Source organism: Triturus cristatus, chromosome 1_1 (genome assembly GCF_964204655.1).
Source record: "Triturus cristatus chromosome 1_1, aTriCri1.1, whole genome shotgun sequence".
In the NCBI taxonomy this organism is placed as follows: domain Eukaryota; kingdom Metazoa; phylum Chordata; class Amphibia; order Caudata; family Salamandridae; genus Triturus; species Triturus cristatus.
Window position 1 is genome coordinate 688178089 of NC_140579.1, and position 18850 is coordinate 688196938.

Here is an 18850-nt window from a genome sequence, read left to right on the forward strand (position 1 = left end):
TTAAATCGAGTTTTGTGTAAATAGTGGAATGTCGTAATTGATCTAACAAAACCGGTATTAACGGCAACGGGTATTTATTTTTAATTGTGGCCTTATTTAAACCGCGTTAGTCTATGCAAGCACGAAGACTGCCATCTGGCTTCGGAATGAAAAATAGAGGCGAGGATACTGGTGAGGTGGAATGTCTAATAAATCCTGATGCCAGTAAATCATCAAGGTAGGTTCTCAAATACCTTGTTTCTTCTTCTGTGAGGGCATAAACTCTAGTATTAGGCAAGGTGGCTCCAGGAATTAAATCAATACGACAGTCGTAAGATCTGTGTGGTGGCAAAGAGCTGGCCTTAACCGGATCAAATACATCTTTAAAGTCTTGATATTCTGGAGGTAAACCAACCAACTGTGTGTGTGAGATGGCGCAGTGTAGAGTAGTCATAGATTCGTTGAGAGCTTCTTGATAACAAGATTCTCGACAATATGTGGAATCTAAAGTTACTGTTCTCAAGGTCCAATTAATTTTAGGGTTATGCTGAGTCAACCATGGTACCCCTAAAATTAACCCAAAAGTGGGTGTGTCAATTAAATCAAAGCCAATCTTTTCAGTATGGCCATTCTGGCATACCATCACCAATGGCGTAGTTTTCTTGGTTATCATACCTGAGGATAAAGCTGTCCCATCAACAGCACAGACCGCCTCAGGTTGAGTTTTCCATTCAGTGGGAATTTGTAACTGCTCTGCCATTTTTATGTCCATAAAATTCCCTGTAGCTCCGCAATCTAATAAGACTGGCACAGAGTGTCGTACATGAACACTAACAATCAGGACTACCTGTATTATAAAATGTCTTGGTATTCTTGGTACCAGATTTGCAGAAACAATGGGGGTCAATAAACCTCCCTTACTCGTACAAGAGACCCCCCTCCTTGACGAGCTGCTTAGTTTTCCTGTTCTGTAGGGTTTGTAATTACTGAATTAACCTTCTTTGGCCCTTTAGGTTTTATAGGACACTCTTTGGCATAATGCCCAGATTTTGCACAATACAGACAGAGGTTTAATTTTCTTCTCCTATCCTTCTCTTCTGTTGACAAAGGACCTTTAATAGTCCCAATCTGCATGGGCTCAGACTCTAAAGATTTGGCATCAGTTTCCTTTCTATCACTTTTGGAGACAGAAAACCTTGGTTCAAATCGTACTTTATCACCTTTTCGCTCTCCCAATCTGTGATCTAATTTTACCACCAAGTCCACAAATTCAGAATATTCCTCTGGAATATCCACAATATGGGCCAGGGCATCTTTCAGTTCGTCACGTAAACCTCTATAAAACAAGGAGGTACGTTTTTCCTCTGGCCACTGAGTTTCTGTCAAAAGCCTATTAAACATGGTGACGTAGGTTAATAAATCCTGTTTACCTTGTTTTAGATTTAGTAACTCATTGTCACTAGCTTGTAAATATGTATGTTTTGCAAATAATTTAGTCATGGTATTCTTAAATAAAGACCAATTATGTAAAATGGGGTCGTCTCGATCAATATAAGGTATGGACCAATTTGCTGCCGTGCCTCCCAGATAAGAAAGCACAAAAGCAACTTTGGTGGCATCATTGGGAAACAACTGCGGTTTGCATATAAAATGTAATTGACATTGACTAAGAAATACATCATACTTATTGGAATCACCCAAAAAACGTTCAGGGGCTGCCAAAGGAACCACATTAGGAACTGCCACCGTCACTTGAACTGGGGCTGCATTTGAGTCCGAACCCATGAACACTTTAGAGGTTTTAGACCTACTACCAAAACCCAAAGAATCCGAGTGTTGAGATAAAACAGGATCTCCCCATAAAGAGTCTCTCGGTTTATAGCGAAGGACTTCCTGCTTTAACACTGCGTTTTCGTGTTTCAAAGACTCAATTTCTACTTGCATCTTTTGCAACATTTCTGGAATGGACTGGTTTCTTAATACATCATCTGATAGGGCTTGAGCCATAGCTTGACCATCTATTCTGTCCGAATCAGAATCCATATCTCTCAAGGAGAACTAAATTGTTGTGAAGGCTTGCGCTTCTGTTAACCTTCACTCACCTGAAAAGCAGGGCGTTCAACTTGAGAGACGTGTAGACTGTTCACGACTTCCCCCCAAGAACCTCCCTTGGACTCAACTGATTAGTTACAACACAGTTTACCCAAGCGAAACTCTTAAGGGAAGGGGGAAGAGGGACAAAATAATAAACAAAGAAAACACTGCCACTTTCTGCTGGCTTCTCTTTTGGAATGACTGTTCTTTCTTCAGGAAAGCTCACTAATAATAAATAAACAACACAGGCAGACTTTAGTACAGAATCAACAAGGAGCAATAATTAACATGTAAGGTATGTCTAAGTACAGGCTGTATACCTTGATTGCATGCAGAGTTCGTGGCGCCTAGATTACGTTTTATAAAACATCGTAGCCAAAGAAAGTTATTTGGAGATTCTCATTGGAATTCTTGTATAATGCTGTTAGTTGCTTTTCTTTGTTTTAGAGCCTTGAATGCTGGGATGCAGTTGCAAGATTACGGAGTCTTTTCCTTGAAATCAGATAAGTGCCAAGTTTTTTAAGTCTCTTGTTTTGGACGTTATCACAATGTTTTGCACTTTTAGCCAAGCGTCTGTTTAAAGCGCTACTAACAACGTAGATTGAACTAAGGATTAAATAAAATCAAAGACTTACTGCTTTTATCTTCATTGTAGCCTGCCGAGTACTCACGGTGCTTTAAAAGGTCTTTTGTTTCCTTTCAGAAAGCTGGGAAGGTCTTTCTTGCCGCTCCAGAGGAAGCGCGTGTGGTTTCCAGGACTACGGGGGAAGACAGAAGCAGCCGGACCGGAAGCTGAGGATTACTCGAATGCTGAACCAGGATCGTGGAAGACGGAGCTTGATTCCTGCTCTCAGGTAAGTTGTAGGATTCAACGAGCGCAAGCGTTTTGTGAAGGGAAGGCGCGGGTTTAAATAGAAGTGGGGTCGCGTCTGGGAGGGGATCGGAGTTACACGTGTTTGTCACATTGTTCTTGTTTACTCGCTAACGTGCCCTGCAACTGCCGGTTTCTCAAAAAACGTGTTACAAACGTGCAGCTTAACGAACAGATTGAGAAACAGCGAAGAGTATGGTAATGAGCTCAGTCAGAACACGTGTTTAGTCACTGCATAGTAAATCATCACGGGTACACGATTAGGAGGTTAAACAAGCATTGGCAAATGAACACTATCACAGTTTAAAATGTAAAACAACCATTGTCATGGCTATACATTGAATAAAAGAATAACATATATCGAATCATGATTTTTAAAACCTGACATCGATTTCAAGATGCTTCTAGATGAGTTTTAGCATGGTTCTGGACAAGAATGTTACCACAAACTGTAACACGAGGTGATCCGGTCCACTCGCTCCCTCCTTGTTGTATCGTCCTCAGGATGGTTGTTCAAAAGGATCAATTATTGCTGGTGTTAGACCTTCTGTTGGTGGACCTTCTCATTGCTGTATTTACTTTGTTGCCTGTTCATGTATACGCAGGAACTTAACCAGTTTACAGTTTATCTGAGGGTCGGATGGATCAAGCCCTTTGATAATAGCTGCCCGGCATGATCATATTCCTCTGTCCAAAAAAGCTTTTCATAGTAAAGTGACTCGTGCTGGGTGAAGTTTCTTGCAAATGCATATTAGGTGGATAAGATCTTCTTTTGGACTTCCACATACGCGACACATTTTTACTTCAGTATATTTCCACTTTGAGGCATCTGCCAGTGAAAGATATTTTCCAAAACACAAAGCCATTAGCTGTTTTTTTAGATGTTCTGGAAATGTTAAATCCTACTAAGCTACTAGTTTGAGAACCTTGTAGTTGTTGAGAACTGTCCAGGCGTGGGATCTTTGGCTCAAAATACTTTTGTCAGGCAAGAGCAAATGAAGTTTTGCGACAAAAAAAAATCCAGAGTTCTAAAGTACGAGTAGATTTCAGTGCATTGTGCAAATAGCGCATATGTGATATGTTATGTCCTTTCTCCAGCTCTAACCACAAAGCCTCATTTAGTTTAGAGTCCGCCAAATTTTGCTTTATACGGTACCACACTTTAATTGTTGAATATAACCTACCAACTGTCTCATTCATTAAACCAAATTCCAATCGCAATTGAGCGGGGGACACCATTTGAGGGAGCTGGGACATTGATTATTACTATACTCACAAGGGCATATGCTTATGACCCAAGTTAATAGAGGTCAACCTCACCAGATGCTAGTTAGCCAAGCTCTACCTCAATTCATTATGGGGAAAATTCGCACAGCGTAGAAACTTGTCAAACACGACCGTCATCACATATCCTGGTGAACTGTTTAATTATCTTTTTGAGCCCTGTTACGAGGTATATCTATGACGAGACTGTAGCTCTTTGTTGGAAATACACAAAAACGGACCCCACAACCTGTGACAATGTAAACAGCACGTTCTCGTTTAGAGCTTTACAATGTGATGAATAAACTTCAGGAACGGTGTCTGCATCACAATACTGACTCAAGTTATTTTTGTGAGCAAACTAGGGGATGAAAATCTCACACTTGGTGATTATCTAGGCATTTTGACCAGTGAGCTAGAAAAGGATGAGTACTTAAATGAGTTCACCTCATCTGGACCCAAAACCTATTCTTACAAAATGTCTAACAACACAGTGTGTATGTAGGTCAACGTCTTCACCTTAAATGTACACAACACTGTCAAAATAATTTTTGACAGTCTAAAACCACCAATGATTGTGAAAGTAATAAAACAATCACTGTAAAACATCCTAGGATAGCCTGGTTCAAAAATGGGTGGTAAATTACAACCCAGCCGCTGCATATAACCTTGTGTGTGGTGTTTGATAAGAGGGTCCTGAAAGAAGACTATAAAATCCTACCATATGATTTTTAAAGCTACATTAGAGTTTTGCAACCCTACTATGGACACCAGGCTGCAGCACCCCTTCTCTTGCAATTTAGCAGGCAAAAGCTACTTTATAAAGAAACTCTTAGAAAATACTCCCAGTGTTTTATTGCAAACTCCTAACAATATTGTCTGGCTTTATTCTTGCTGGCAAGATCTTTATGCGGAACTATCCCTAAGATTCCAGCACATCAAGTTGATAGAAGGTATACCCAGTAATCTCCATGATGATAACTTGTTACCTACAGACTTTGTAAACATGGTGATTGTAGACGATGTTATGCGAAAGGTGGTGATCGCCCAGAGCTAGAGAAAGCTTTTACTCAACATTCACACCATCGCAATCTAAGCAAATGTTACATCGTGCGAGACTTGTTTCGCAAGGGTAAGAGCAGTCGTTCTATAGCTCTCAACACCTCACACCAGGTTTTATATAAAAATCCCTGGGACAAACAACAGATATCCATTGTAGTTAAACAGATGTACCGGGCAAAACCCTGGTTTTTCTTGGAAGCCTTCAACGATGCAATCAAGGAAACCCACGGTTACTTACAGGTAGACTTATTACCCATTACTCTAGCCTATAGACTGCGTACCGATATTTTCTCACCCGATCTCCCCGTCGCTTAAACACTTCGAACCAAGCCCAAAGCCTAAAAAAATAATCGTTAAATGGTCTCCAGGAATATTTACACTATAAACCTCATATTACCCAGTATTGGCCATGTCGGCGCATCTACAGCATAATCTAGCCCTCCCAAAAATGCTAGTTATAACTAACCCCCAGCAAAGAAAGGCTTTGGACGATTTAGTGCCTGCCATTTCAGAAATCACCATAAACACCCTAAAACTAAATTTCCAAATATCAGAGCACCAGTTCCATGTTTTGAAGAAGAAGCACTATCTTATCAAGAAGCTAAGTAATAAAAGGGCGTCCCTCATTTGTAAGAAGAAACTGGTAAAACAGTTGGGAGGTTTTACAAGGTCTTTGTTGCGCATAGCCATGCCACTAATTACAAGCCTCCTAACCGGGAAGTGATGGAGCATGCTCAGAAGATGTACTTGGCACCGAGGCAACAGCTGGAACAACTGGGGCAGTCTACGGGCGACGCATGGAATATTCAGAAAAATGAAACGCAAAGTCTGGATGCGGAAATTAAGGACATTTTAAACCATACTGATTTAAAACCTTATGACAAAGCAGGTCTTCACTCCTGCACTATTTAAAACTTTAAAAAATATTATAGGATGAGACAGGCCAAAAAATAAACATCCAACTTTATATACCTCTGACTCTGAACAGCAAACGCCACCCACTTCACCGCCTCCAGAACCTCCACCAGCCACAGACATCTTTGCTGACGACCTGTTAAAGCATATAAGTTAAAGGTACAGAGAGCCAGCGCAAATGTTGCTAAGTAAAATGCCAACTTCTAAAGACCTGGCCTGGCGGAATGAGAGAGGTGAATTCCTCCTCAAAAGTCAACGATTTGTTGGATTTCACATATATGGCCTCGTCAAAGGTTTTACGCACCCCAAAACACTATCTCTCCAGAAAGCACATAGAGATTGGGAACAGTTTCTGTGAGCTTCTGTGGAACTCAACATCCCTCCGACACTCGTGGGTAATGCCAACCACACATGGATGCTTGAAAGTCTGAAGGCCTCCCTCCCTCAGTCACCAGCAGCCTCTCTCGTTCCCCAACTAACACCTGCTTGGAGAACCGCTGCTTAACCTGTGGAACCTAAAAAAAAGACATTGGCCAAAGCACACACATTGGTTTATCGTCTGATGTTTCTTCTGACTTTTGAACCTATGTATATTTGTGGATGTGTTTAATGTGTATAGTTTTGCCATCGTTAACATTTTTACGTTTTTCTTTTATTTCTTTAGTAAGTTTATCAGTGTGCTGCTTGTACTACAAAAAAACTGTTTTGTTAATAAACCTTTTTACTTTTTCATCTTCTTTCTGTCATCTTTTGAAGCATTTTAAATGTCTGTCTTTGCATCAGGATAAAAATGCTGTGTCTGCATTCAAGTCTTTTATGTTAGATACCCATCATTACACATAAAGGTTGTTACACACCTTACACTTTTGAACAACTGCCTATTCTGTTTTAACACTGCTTGCTGCAGACCTAGAGTTTTCTTTCACGTATTTCATAACAAGACCGTCATTGTTAACTAGATCATGCGAATATAGATTTTAAAAACTGTGAAATGTCAAATCCTCAGACACTTTACTATTAAATATATACAATGCTCTCCACATGTCGTAGAGAAAAACATGTACCTGTATTTTGTTATACTTCACCCTCGTAGCAGCTTTTTTACATACTTTAATATAGGTTTTGTTTAGAAACTATGGTAGGAGAATGCCGCTGCGCTTTCAAATACAGTAACCATGTCCTTATCTAAAAACAGAGCTGCACTGTGAGTTCCTTCCATGTAGTGTGCATCTGTGTTAAAGATGAGCGTGAGGGGTCTTTTGGATCCTATTTCACTAGGTAGATCGTCGCTTGGAAAAACACCTAAAAGGTATTTCTTAGCATCTTTAAGAAATCCCAAATCTGAACAGTGTCCATTTTACAATATTTCAAATATAGTCAAACACAATCTATTGGGCGTGGTTGATATGAATGACATTATCGAATTCAGAGAATACAACCATGTTCATATTTGCCGCCAAGGGTTGGCTAAAATGTATTTCTGCTTTCCGATTTCCATTTTTGATCAAGCTTTAATGGTCTCCTTCTTCTAGGTCAGGGGTCAGATCGAAAGAGAACAGCAGGTAGCCTGTCCCATAACCTTCTCTTGACACAACTCCTGAGTCCCGCAGATGCATCCCTGTCATCAAAACTAAGCCAGATATTCCCTGATAAAATCAGCATCACCAAAACTGGGTGTGTAGAGTTTTGCAGGTATCACAACCCCCTTGTGGAATAGTGCTGCGTAGTTGATGTCGCAGTGTTTGAAACTGAAGGGCTTTGAGGTGTAGAGACCGCTAAAAGCTGTGTTGTCGACCAAACTATGATAATACATTTTGGTAGCTTCCCCAAAATTAAATTTTGCTGCCAGGTTAATTGGGTATGGGCTGGGATGCTGAATATCTTCAGAGCTACTCTTTCAATGGCCTACTTGGTGTTTGACAGCTGTAACGTTTCAGCGTGAGCCAGTCTGACGTTTGGCAACACTTTTACTGTCTTTACAAACAAACTAGGAGACAGTATGACCAGTTTATACTGTTCCGCATCCCCACCGATGAGACAGAATGAGTCCTTGTTGAGGTTAAGTTTGATCTTAAGATCGATACCGTTGACCAGTTTATTTTGGAAGAAAAGGTCTGAATGTATACATCTGTGGAGGTCAAACGGTCTACTGCCAGCATCAAAGCTTGCTCTTTTTACAAAACCTTGATTGTTACTGAAAGGAAGACAGCAACAGGTATTGTAAGCAGCTCCTTTAATTACGACCAGCAGCACAGTCAACCCGGCAGCAACTCCGTAATTATCCATTCTACGTTCCATGCAAGGAACATTGGTAACAGAATGCCACGAGGACAAAGACAGACTTACTCCCAACAACCGCCCCTCCCTTCACTTGAAAACACCACCCCCTCACATTACATAAACAATTGCTAAAACCCATCCGGAAAATACTGCCCTCCCACCACCACAAGTAAATACTATCACCCACCCATACATAAAGATAACAAAACTAATAACAAAATAAGGGGAAACTAAAATCTAATATAATCCTGAAATTTGGCGGGAGGAGACCTAGTTCTTAAAAGACTTTGTCGGGGAACAACGTTATTACCAGGAGCAGAATTCACCGGAATAGTAACCCCAGTAGGCAGAGTCACACAAGGAGTGCTAACACCAAATTTGTTTTTCACAAACTCAACTTTTGACTTAGGCACTACTGAGACAGCAGACTTGTTCCAAACTTTCCCATTTTCCAGCACAACAACATGATCTCTCACATCTCTGACTTTAACAGGAGCAGAAAACCGAGAAAAACCCTTGCGTACAAGCACAGGTTTCTTAATCCTTACCCAGTCCCCTTGGCACACCGGAGACAATCTGGCACGATCAGATGCATACTTGGCTTGAACCGCAGCTCTGACGTCTGCCACCTTCCTTAATTTTTGTAAATCCACTTCCTTCCTTAACATCCAGTCTTTATTCAGTTTGGAACCTGCTACTCTACCTCTAAGCAAAGTGAAGGGAGACATTCCAGTACTAGAGTGAGGAGTAGTTCTCATTGCCCATAGCATGTCAGAGATTGCTACCTTCCAGTGAAAACCATTTATTGAGGGCCAACTGTAATTGGTCCATGATCACACGGTTAAGACGTTCAACTAGACCGTTACTACAAGGATGATAAAGAGAGGTGAGAATATGTTTGATGCCATGTGTTTTAAGAAAATCCTGCATCTCAGCAGACACCAGCTGAGTGCCGTTGTCAGTTACCAATTCCTCCGGGAATCCCTCCCGAAGAAAAACATCTTTGAAAAAATTGATAATAGTAGCGGAATTGATTCCTTTCTCAAACCTAACTTCTGGCCATTTAGACATATAGTCAATTAAAACCAAAGCATACTTAGGAGAACTCCCAAGGCCACTGAATGGACCTGCCACATCAAAAGCTAGTTTGCACCAAGGTGATTCTTTGAAAGGAATGGGACTGATAGCAGATGGACAGGTCACTTGAGTTTTGTCGCTCAATACGCACGCACCACAATCACGAACACAGTGTTCAATGGACCTATCAACACCCGGCCACCAAAAGTCTTCCCTTACCCTCAGTTTCATGGCACGAATGCCTAAATGACCTTCGTGGGCTAAATCCAAAACTTTTTTACGTAGCGATAAGGGAACGACCAGTAATCCACCCCTGCGCAAAATTCCATCAACCAGGGACAACTCATCACTGACCCTCCTGAAAGGAATTAACACGGAAGGAAGAACAGTACTATTGGGCCAGCCCTGAGCTACGAAATGTATCACCTTACTAATCTCAACATCCTCAGAGTTGGCAAGCTTCCAATCAACTTCAGATAAGGCGGCTCCAGTATCAGCTATGGTGCTGACAGCACACACCATTTCTAAATGATCACTTTCAGGTTCGAAAACATTCTCAGTAAGAGGCAACCTTGATAAGCAATCAGCCACACACATTTTTACACCAGCCACATACTCTAGAAGGTAATTAAATTAATTGAGTCTGTACTGCCATTTGGCAATGCGAGGCGTGGCCCTTCCACCACCCTTGGTGGTAAAAAGATCCACCAAAGGTTTGTGGTCAGTCCTGAGAACAAAATCATTGCCCCACAAGAAATTGCGGAAATACTGCACTCCCCACCATAGAGCTAAAGCTTCCTTTTCAATGGTGGAATAGGTCCCTTCGGCACCCCGGAGCGTTCTGGAGGCAAAAGCAATGATTTCTTCCCTATTGTACGATCTTTTTTGCATAAGAACAGCCCCAAGACCCACATTGCTAGCATCAGTGGTGACAATGCATCGATCGTTGATGTTGAACAGTTTGAGTGGACGTGCCTGCACAATTGTTTCTTTCAACAACTTGAAATCACACGCACACTGGTCAGACCATAAATATTTCACATTTTTCTTAAGAAGACCTTGCAGACACACAGTTCTATCAGACAAATTAGCTACAAACTTTGCGTAGTACTCAACTAACCCCAGGAAGGAACATATTTGGTCCTTGTTCTGAGGTTCAGGTGCATTTTGGATGGCATCTAGAAGCTTCATCTTGGGTTCAACTCCTCTTGCAGAAATGTGATGACCCAGATAATCCACCCCTTCCTGAAGAAATTTACATTTGCCTTTCCTTGCTGTTAGCCCACTAGACTTAACAATTTCTAATACTTGCTTGACTCTGACATTGTGCTCTTGTACGGTTTTTCCGTGAATAAGAATTTCATCCTGAAAGAACACGATTCCCGCAGTGTTCTTAAACAAGATTCCCATGAGGCGCTGGAACACTGCGGAAGCCGATGCCAAACCAAACGGCATACGTAAATAGCGGAATGCCCCATCAGGAGTCACAAATGACGTGAGATGTCTTGAGTCTTTGCACAATCGATTTGATGGTAAGCGGAAGATATGTCATGTTCGCACCCTCCAAAGTTGACAACATCTCATTGATGTTGGGTAGGGGTTGGCGGTCCACCCATATGCAAGCATTCAGGTCGCGCAAGTCCACACACATTCTAAGAGATTTATCTGCTTTGCGCGCTAAAACAATGGGTGACAACCACTCTGACCCCTCAATGGATTCAATCACTCCCATTGCACACAACCGCTCCAATTCTTGTCTCAATTCACTGCGCATGCTAAGCGGTACCCTACGCACTTTGTGTGCGACAGCTCTAGCACCTTCTTTAAGAACGATACGGTGTTGAAATCCTTTGAGTTTGCCCAACTTCCCACTAAAAACCTCGGGGTAACTTTGAATCCAATCATTCTCAACAGACAAATCGGCTGTAACAGTATGCACAGGGAAAACATCAGGGAGACCAGCATAATATTGTTTAGCTTCACGTTTGGATAAAACCATATCAGTATGATTGGGATCAAGAATGATTCCAAGCTCCCCTTGTTCCTGCCATCCCAACAAATTGGCACCTTCCTTCACAATGAATACAGTACCATAAGTACAATTGCCTTTGAATTCTAAATTGCCCATAAATTTGCCTAAAACCTCTACTCTTTTGCCACCATAAGCAAAGATTTTTATGCTTGAGTGAGCTACAGAAATGTCACCCAAACTTTCAAAATCCTTGACATTAATGAGGGTAAAAGGGGAACCAGAATCAGCAAGAAACTTAATGTTTTTGCCGTTCAAACTTATGGTGCACACAGGAGATTTTCTTTTTTGGGATTCTGCAATGGAAGCAATTTCTACCACACCCTTAGATTGTATAGATGAAGAAGATAACATCAATAGTTCATAACTTCCATCATCTTCTTCATACTGCACACTGTCCTCTTCAATAGCTTTCTCGGTGCGTGACGGTCCCTTGTGGACAACAGTCGCTTTGCACATGCGTGCCAGATGTCCCTTCTTCCCACACTTGAAACAAGTTTGATTTATGGCAAAACAAAACTTGAAATTGCCTAAATGAGACCTACTACCACATCGATAACAGGAAAGATTTTGTCCTTCAGTTTTGGTTTTAGACAAATTAGGTGCAGGTGGGGCACGAGGAATATTCATATTGGCACCCTTGGTTGGTTTGATAGAAGGTTTTGTACTGACTAGCTCGATTTCGGTAGAAGATGTAGATGGGGCAGGTGCACTCAACTCTTTCATACAGAATTGATAATGCTCAATGCTCCTCGCTAAAATAAGAGCAGTCTCTAAATCCGGATCTTCAGAGGATAAAAGTTTTTCCTGGACTTTCTTATCCAATGTGTGTTCAATCAACTGTTCACAAATTATTTCATCTCGAAACTCCCTGTAATTGCAAGTGACAGCTAAGATTCTAAGCGCAGCAACAAAATCGTCTATGGATTCTTCAGGCATTTGTGCACGTTGCAAAAATTTATGACGCTCCAGTACTTAGGGTTGAATCTTTTATCTAGGGTTTTTATTAGTGAAGCATAGTCATCAACAATTAGTGAATCACCATCGTCACCTCCGCTAATACACGTTCTTACCAGCTTAAGAGGTAACGTTTTTAAAATAGACCTGCCTTCAGCACCTAAATTGTAAACAAGTAAGGCTTTTTTCTTTTTAGAGGTGAAGGTATCGCCATCAATCGCCTCAAGATATGCCTGAAACGTCTTCTTCCATTGTTGCCACAGAATGGGAGGAGAACCAGGAGACTGTAAAAACGGAGTTGCTGCCACACAAAAAAAAAATCACAACCAAATGTTTAAAAGTCTTTTTCTTTTTTTTCTATATTGACACGCGTAGTGAGCGTATCACTGAAGCAACAATAGTGTTGAATTGTGTGCCAACGATTTCCCATGTGATTGAGTATTCACTTCATGGTTCATTTAATTACAAGCGCAGAAGACGGTAGGTTTCAGTGAGATAACATCGCTTGTGGCGCTCTGCTTCACACGTATACACAGAGCAGGTTAAGCAATTGAATGTTAACCTTGCTCTTGTCTTGACGCGTACAGTAGGTTTTGTTTGTTTTAAAACTGATGTTTACACTTCATTATCGTCTCACTTTCATCTTGCGCACAATGGGGGACAGGCTTCCGTTTATATTCTGTTACAACTTCGCGCTAGACTTCATGCGCACGGCAGCCGAAATCAAATTCTGTGCGCCAATGGTAATGGTAACCCTGTTGTCAAGACAACACCAAACAGAAGGGGTTCTTCTACGGCATTCCGCAGGCTGATCTGTAAACCGGTCGTTGTGATGCCGCGCGTCGATGCACGTGCCGAAAGCGGCTGGAGGAAGCTCGCGTACCACAGCAGGGAAATGACAAAAGCGAGGAGGAACAATAAATCAAAATTGTCTCACCAGGATGAAAGTCTTCGGGAAGACACAGAGCGTGTGCGAAAGTCTGGCTTTGATGACTTCAGGGCTCAGCGGAGCTCAATTCAGGAAGCGTCGACTTTCAATGTTGCTTGGAACAGGAAAAACCACCACAACGTCCAGCAACTCACAAAGAGGGAGACTGGATACTGGACCAGCCCGTCGCCAGTGAAAGGAAGACAGCAACAGGTATTGTAAGCAGCTCCTTTAATTACGACCAGCAGCACAGTCAACCCGGCAGCAACTCCGTAATTATCCATTCTTCGTTCCATGCAAGGAACATTGGTAACAGAATGCCACGAGGACAAAGACAGACTAACTCCCAACAGTTACCAACCAGCTCCTTGTCTTCAAAATGTGCATAAGTATCCTTGTAGAAGAACCCAGCTGAAAGCTGTGTCTCTCATGGCTGTAATTTAGAAAACTCTCATTGTATGCGCTGTACGCATACATGTTATCACTTTGTGTGATAAGTCGGTCGCCGATGGTGATATTAACCTGATTTACCATGGTGGCTATTGGGTAAGCAATCTTTGACACTTTAGCAGTAGCTGGTATGTTGGCCCCATCTGCTTTTATGATTTTACAAACAAGATGCCGCAGAGTATTGTTGAGATCCAGATATATATTCGTGGACCCTGATACAAAGAACTTTACTGGGGCCAACAAGGTCAAAGCAGCTAGAGGCTCTCTTCAGCCTTGCGAATCTTCTTTTGTGAGTGCTTTTTGAAGCGTTCCTCTTTTTCTTATAGGGAGCCGGTGGACCCTGATGCCTCAAAGACCTGTGCTCCCTTTTAATACTTGCGTGAAACTTGTACACAAGTCCCACTAGGTTGTTTGTTCATGCATTTGGCGACAGCGGAAGTCACATATCCCACCACATCTTGGGCAATGTTCGAAGCTGCACCTTTAACCTGTTTTTTTTAAATTTCATAGCCTGATCTCAATAAAGACAACGGCTCTTCTAAAAAAACTACGGAAGAAACCCCCCAGACCTGCCTCGTATACAACAGGGGCCCCTTGAAAGAATGGTGGCCCCACCATATCTGGCCTTGTGTCTGCAATAGTCCTTGTACAGAGTGTGGTCGCCGTCTGTTTTCATGATCATCATGAAGATTTCTTAATACATGCTGATGCATTGCGGCCTTAAATGAAGCTTAACTATAACTTTCCTGTATTTAAAGGGCAGGAACGCAGATTGATCGTCGAAGATCGTGACCAATATAGTGTCAAAATCTTTTCTAGAAATTGCTACATAGTCGGGCTTGTTAAATTGAATATTAATCATTGTGTTATTTACTCCTCTTCACCTGGACCCATCTTAATAATGGTAAATAACTATCCCTGATCCTCTGCACCTCTAGAACATCTCTATACACGTAGAGTGTATAGAACCTCCCGTTGATAATGTGGCATGTAGGATCCAGCTCTACCTGACTTTTCATATGTTGTACTGTGCCTAAAACTCTTCTTAATTTACTGTATAGCTAAACTCTGTATCGCGATTTGAAGCTTTAAGAATCATCTTTCTTCTTACGTTATTTAACACTAGCTGAATAGTGGAATAGGTTTCTGTTGGAATAAAACAGCAGACAAGAGAGAGACTGGAGAAGCTGTTTATTCAACCAAGATCCTCAGGCACCAGCTAACAACTGTGGCGCTTCAACATTCTAAGGTGAGCTTCTCTCCAACGTTCTAAGGAGAGGTTGTACCAACCAGGAAGGAAAGGAGGTGTGGAACGGGCAAGGAGAAAAGGAGAGGAACGGTAGGAAGCAGAGGAGATAACAAGATATATATATGGTAGAATTTACATGTAGATTACAACAGTTTTGATGTTTGCTAAGCATTAGTTGATCACCTTGACAACTGCTGCGACTGTAATAGTCATGCGGAACGCCAGCATGGATGCTCAAGAGGTCCTGTTCATGCTGTATGTTAATTTTAGCCGCGAGCATTGTAAATGTATTCCATGTTCTTGGGTATTGTATTTCGGGAAGAACTACCTCCCAGTCCCCTTTTAGGTCCACAGGTTTAGCCAATTTCACGTTGTAATTAGAAATTTGATTGTTGGGGAACATGTCCTTGGAGGCGTTGCATGGAAGGGTAATATAAAATAGTGTTGTCTCCATATTGGTGCCTTCAGAGAGCCCCTCGTGCTCACACACCCTGCAGTGTGCTGTTCAGCACTCAACTGTTAAATTCCTCAGGCCATCCAATCCATTCTTCAAAGGCCTGTCTGTTAGCCCTGCTTCCTTTCCTTTTCAGGATTTTTTCAGCCCTGTGCATTCTGTATGGATCATTCAATACCTTTTGTAACTCTTCATTGCAAAAGCCACCCACCACCATTTCCCCATCGTAGTCCTTTAACCTGTAAATATATATACATTCTTAAAGCTCCACACTTTCCACTATAAATATCTCATCACTAAAAGTCTGCAGGTAACCTTTCATAAAGACACCTTTCAACTTGGTAACCCTAACATGATCATCTTCTTTTAAAAGAGATTCCTTCACCCATGCTGTAAAATGGCCCCCGGACACCGCTCTCCAAACTTCTGAGAAATTGTCTTTCATTATGTCTACGTGAGGCGTTTTGATTGCTCTGTGATAACCGGCATTGTAAACCTCTATAAAAGCCTGTAGAACATCCACACATCGGTAAGTGTTGTAGGCCGTGAAAAATGGTGAACAGTGTGCTGTTTTAATAATTTCTGAAACAAAATGTTTAAGACTTCGTTTACGGTGTGTATTTGTAGTTTTTTGAGGTGTTCGCCCTTTCTTGAAGAGGAGTTTAAAGGCATTGGGGATGTTTGTACCCCGTTTATTGCTTTGCTTAGCACTTCTGCAAAGGCGTACTTGGACAATACATCTATGACCGTTAATATATATCAAACTCTGTTATTAAATTTTGCTAGATCTTGAAGACTGATTATTTCTGCCTGCTATCGATAATCTAGCTGTGTATTAATGATGGTTGGTCACCTCTTTAAAACGCCTCTTGACTGGCATGTGGAGTGAATACGCCTCTTCCCTAGATAAGCATGTCTTCACATGCGCTCTGTTTACTGGCACATTTTCAACTAGAGCCCTTCTAAACTGAGCTACGGCACTTCTGAATCTTCTGACCCCACTTGCATCATAATAAAGCTTCCTTAACCCATCCCCTGACATGTTATCATTCGATGCAGCCCATGTAATGAAAGACACTGGTTATGTGTAAGGACATGTTATTAAAATAAAGAATGTTAGCAACATATAAACAGCGGCATGGTTTACAATTTCATGGTACATGTCTTGTCATTGCTGTTGGACAGTTTGCTGACTTTTCACTACGTATACATAATATGACACTAGCTACATACATTACTAGGGACCCTGCAGATAATTTGCCTCAGCATTACAAGTTTTGCTATTTTTACAGCTATAAACACAACAGCTCTAGACAGGACTTCCCACTCACCCCTCCTATAACTTTGTACACTCAGGAAACTGATAGAACTCAAAAGATCGTACAATTCTCTGTCGTAGAACACAAAAACATTATTTCTGAAATACTTATTAGTCAGAAGCTCCATGGCGACATGTGAGCTGTTTGTCGGCAATAGTATTACCTTCCGCATGTGGTATTTGAACATGCTCCCGTATTCATCTATTGTAGATAGCCATGCATTGATACACCAGTTGGCTATGGATGTAGGACTGTCAGACTGCATCGCCATGGGCGACTCACCAAGCTTCAAATAGCGCAGTGTTACAAGTTGTATTTCAGCTATTCTTTCTTTAAACAAAACATATACAAATCTGACAATACATATGTATCCTGGACATAATTCGGAAGCATCTTGTGCACAGACATTCTGATGCATGGCCTAAAAAGTGAGTTAGTATGTGACGTTAATTAATACAATAATGACACATTACTGGAGGACTCATCATTTTTTTAAAACAGTTTTCATGGGGCTAATGAGCCGATTTGTCTTTTGTTTATATAAATATTGCACATTCATCTTTCTATAGCTCATTCTGCCATCCTTCTGACAAAATACGTACACAAACCTTGCATACAACAGTTTTGAGCTTGGCTAGTTCAAGCATTGGATCTCTTTGAGTGTGGTCAACAAAACCTTAATCATATCAGGGCGGACATTTTTATTTTCCTCGGACAAGCCAAACACCAACCTTAGCAGTTTATATACTTAGTTTGTTTCTAGCAAGCTACATATATGACGGATTGTTCTTGAAGTGTATGAGGCGTACAGACACTTGTGACCCTTCTACTACGCAGCATTAATTTAATGGCTGTAACAGTGTTTATATTAGCCACGTTTGACACACGTGCTTACATCAATCGCAGCAAAATCTTTAACAGGCAATATGGTGATGTAGGATATGCCTGGAGCTTTCTTTTAAAAATCTGCCATATTATAGGTACAAAAACATTTCTCACGCAGCTCTTTGTTTTGGATTGATGAACTTTCATTCTGTTTTGAACAGCATAAGCAATAAAAATGTACGGCGTTATTCTTTGGCGACGTCCCCTCTAACACAGCTCTTTTTGCTGATGCTTTCCATCGTTCAAAATAGAAAGAATGACAGACTATTACTTAAAAGTAAAATATAGCTGTACTTACGGTATAAATAAGTCTCTATAATGGTTTTTTTTAAATAATCAATTTTATTGATTTTTGAAAAAGAAAGTTTACAAAAGAAAGAAAAATTCACATTGCAGCACAGGTGATCATCATAGTTAACTTTGCATAACATATCCATAGGGTCAGTGCGTATAAATGCATATAACCTACAAACTACATTCCATATCCATTGTTACCATGGAGTATGTTTAGACTTAGAGATTGTGTTAACCTAGTTGTTGCAACCATTTGCCCCATATACTTTCATGTTTCTTTGGGCAGCCCCTGGCTATAAACAGGGGTTTTATCCTGGGCAGCACACCAGTCCACCCCTCGGCGCCATGTAGCTACTCTCTGGGGATCAGATTGTGACCATGTTGCTGCAATGTCACGTTTGGCCACCAAGGTGGCCGTTCCCAGGAACAGTTTGTCCACTTGGGGTCCCTGACTCCCAGAATAAGGTGTAGTGAGTTGTGAGACACTTGTCATCCGAGGACATTTGTGAGTTCAGATTCTATCCTGCTCCAGTACGTAGTGATTCAGGGTCAGAACCAGACCATGTGAAAGAAGTCTGCTGGTAATTGCCCACAGCGTGTACACTCTGGTGAGATACTTAGGCCTGCTATTGGAGACGTTCGGGGTGAGATAGGCGGTATGCAAATAGGATAATTGAATTAGTCCGAGTTTCGCGGAAGTGGTGATGATCTTGGGGGCCATAAGCGCGTCTCGCCAGTCCTCAT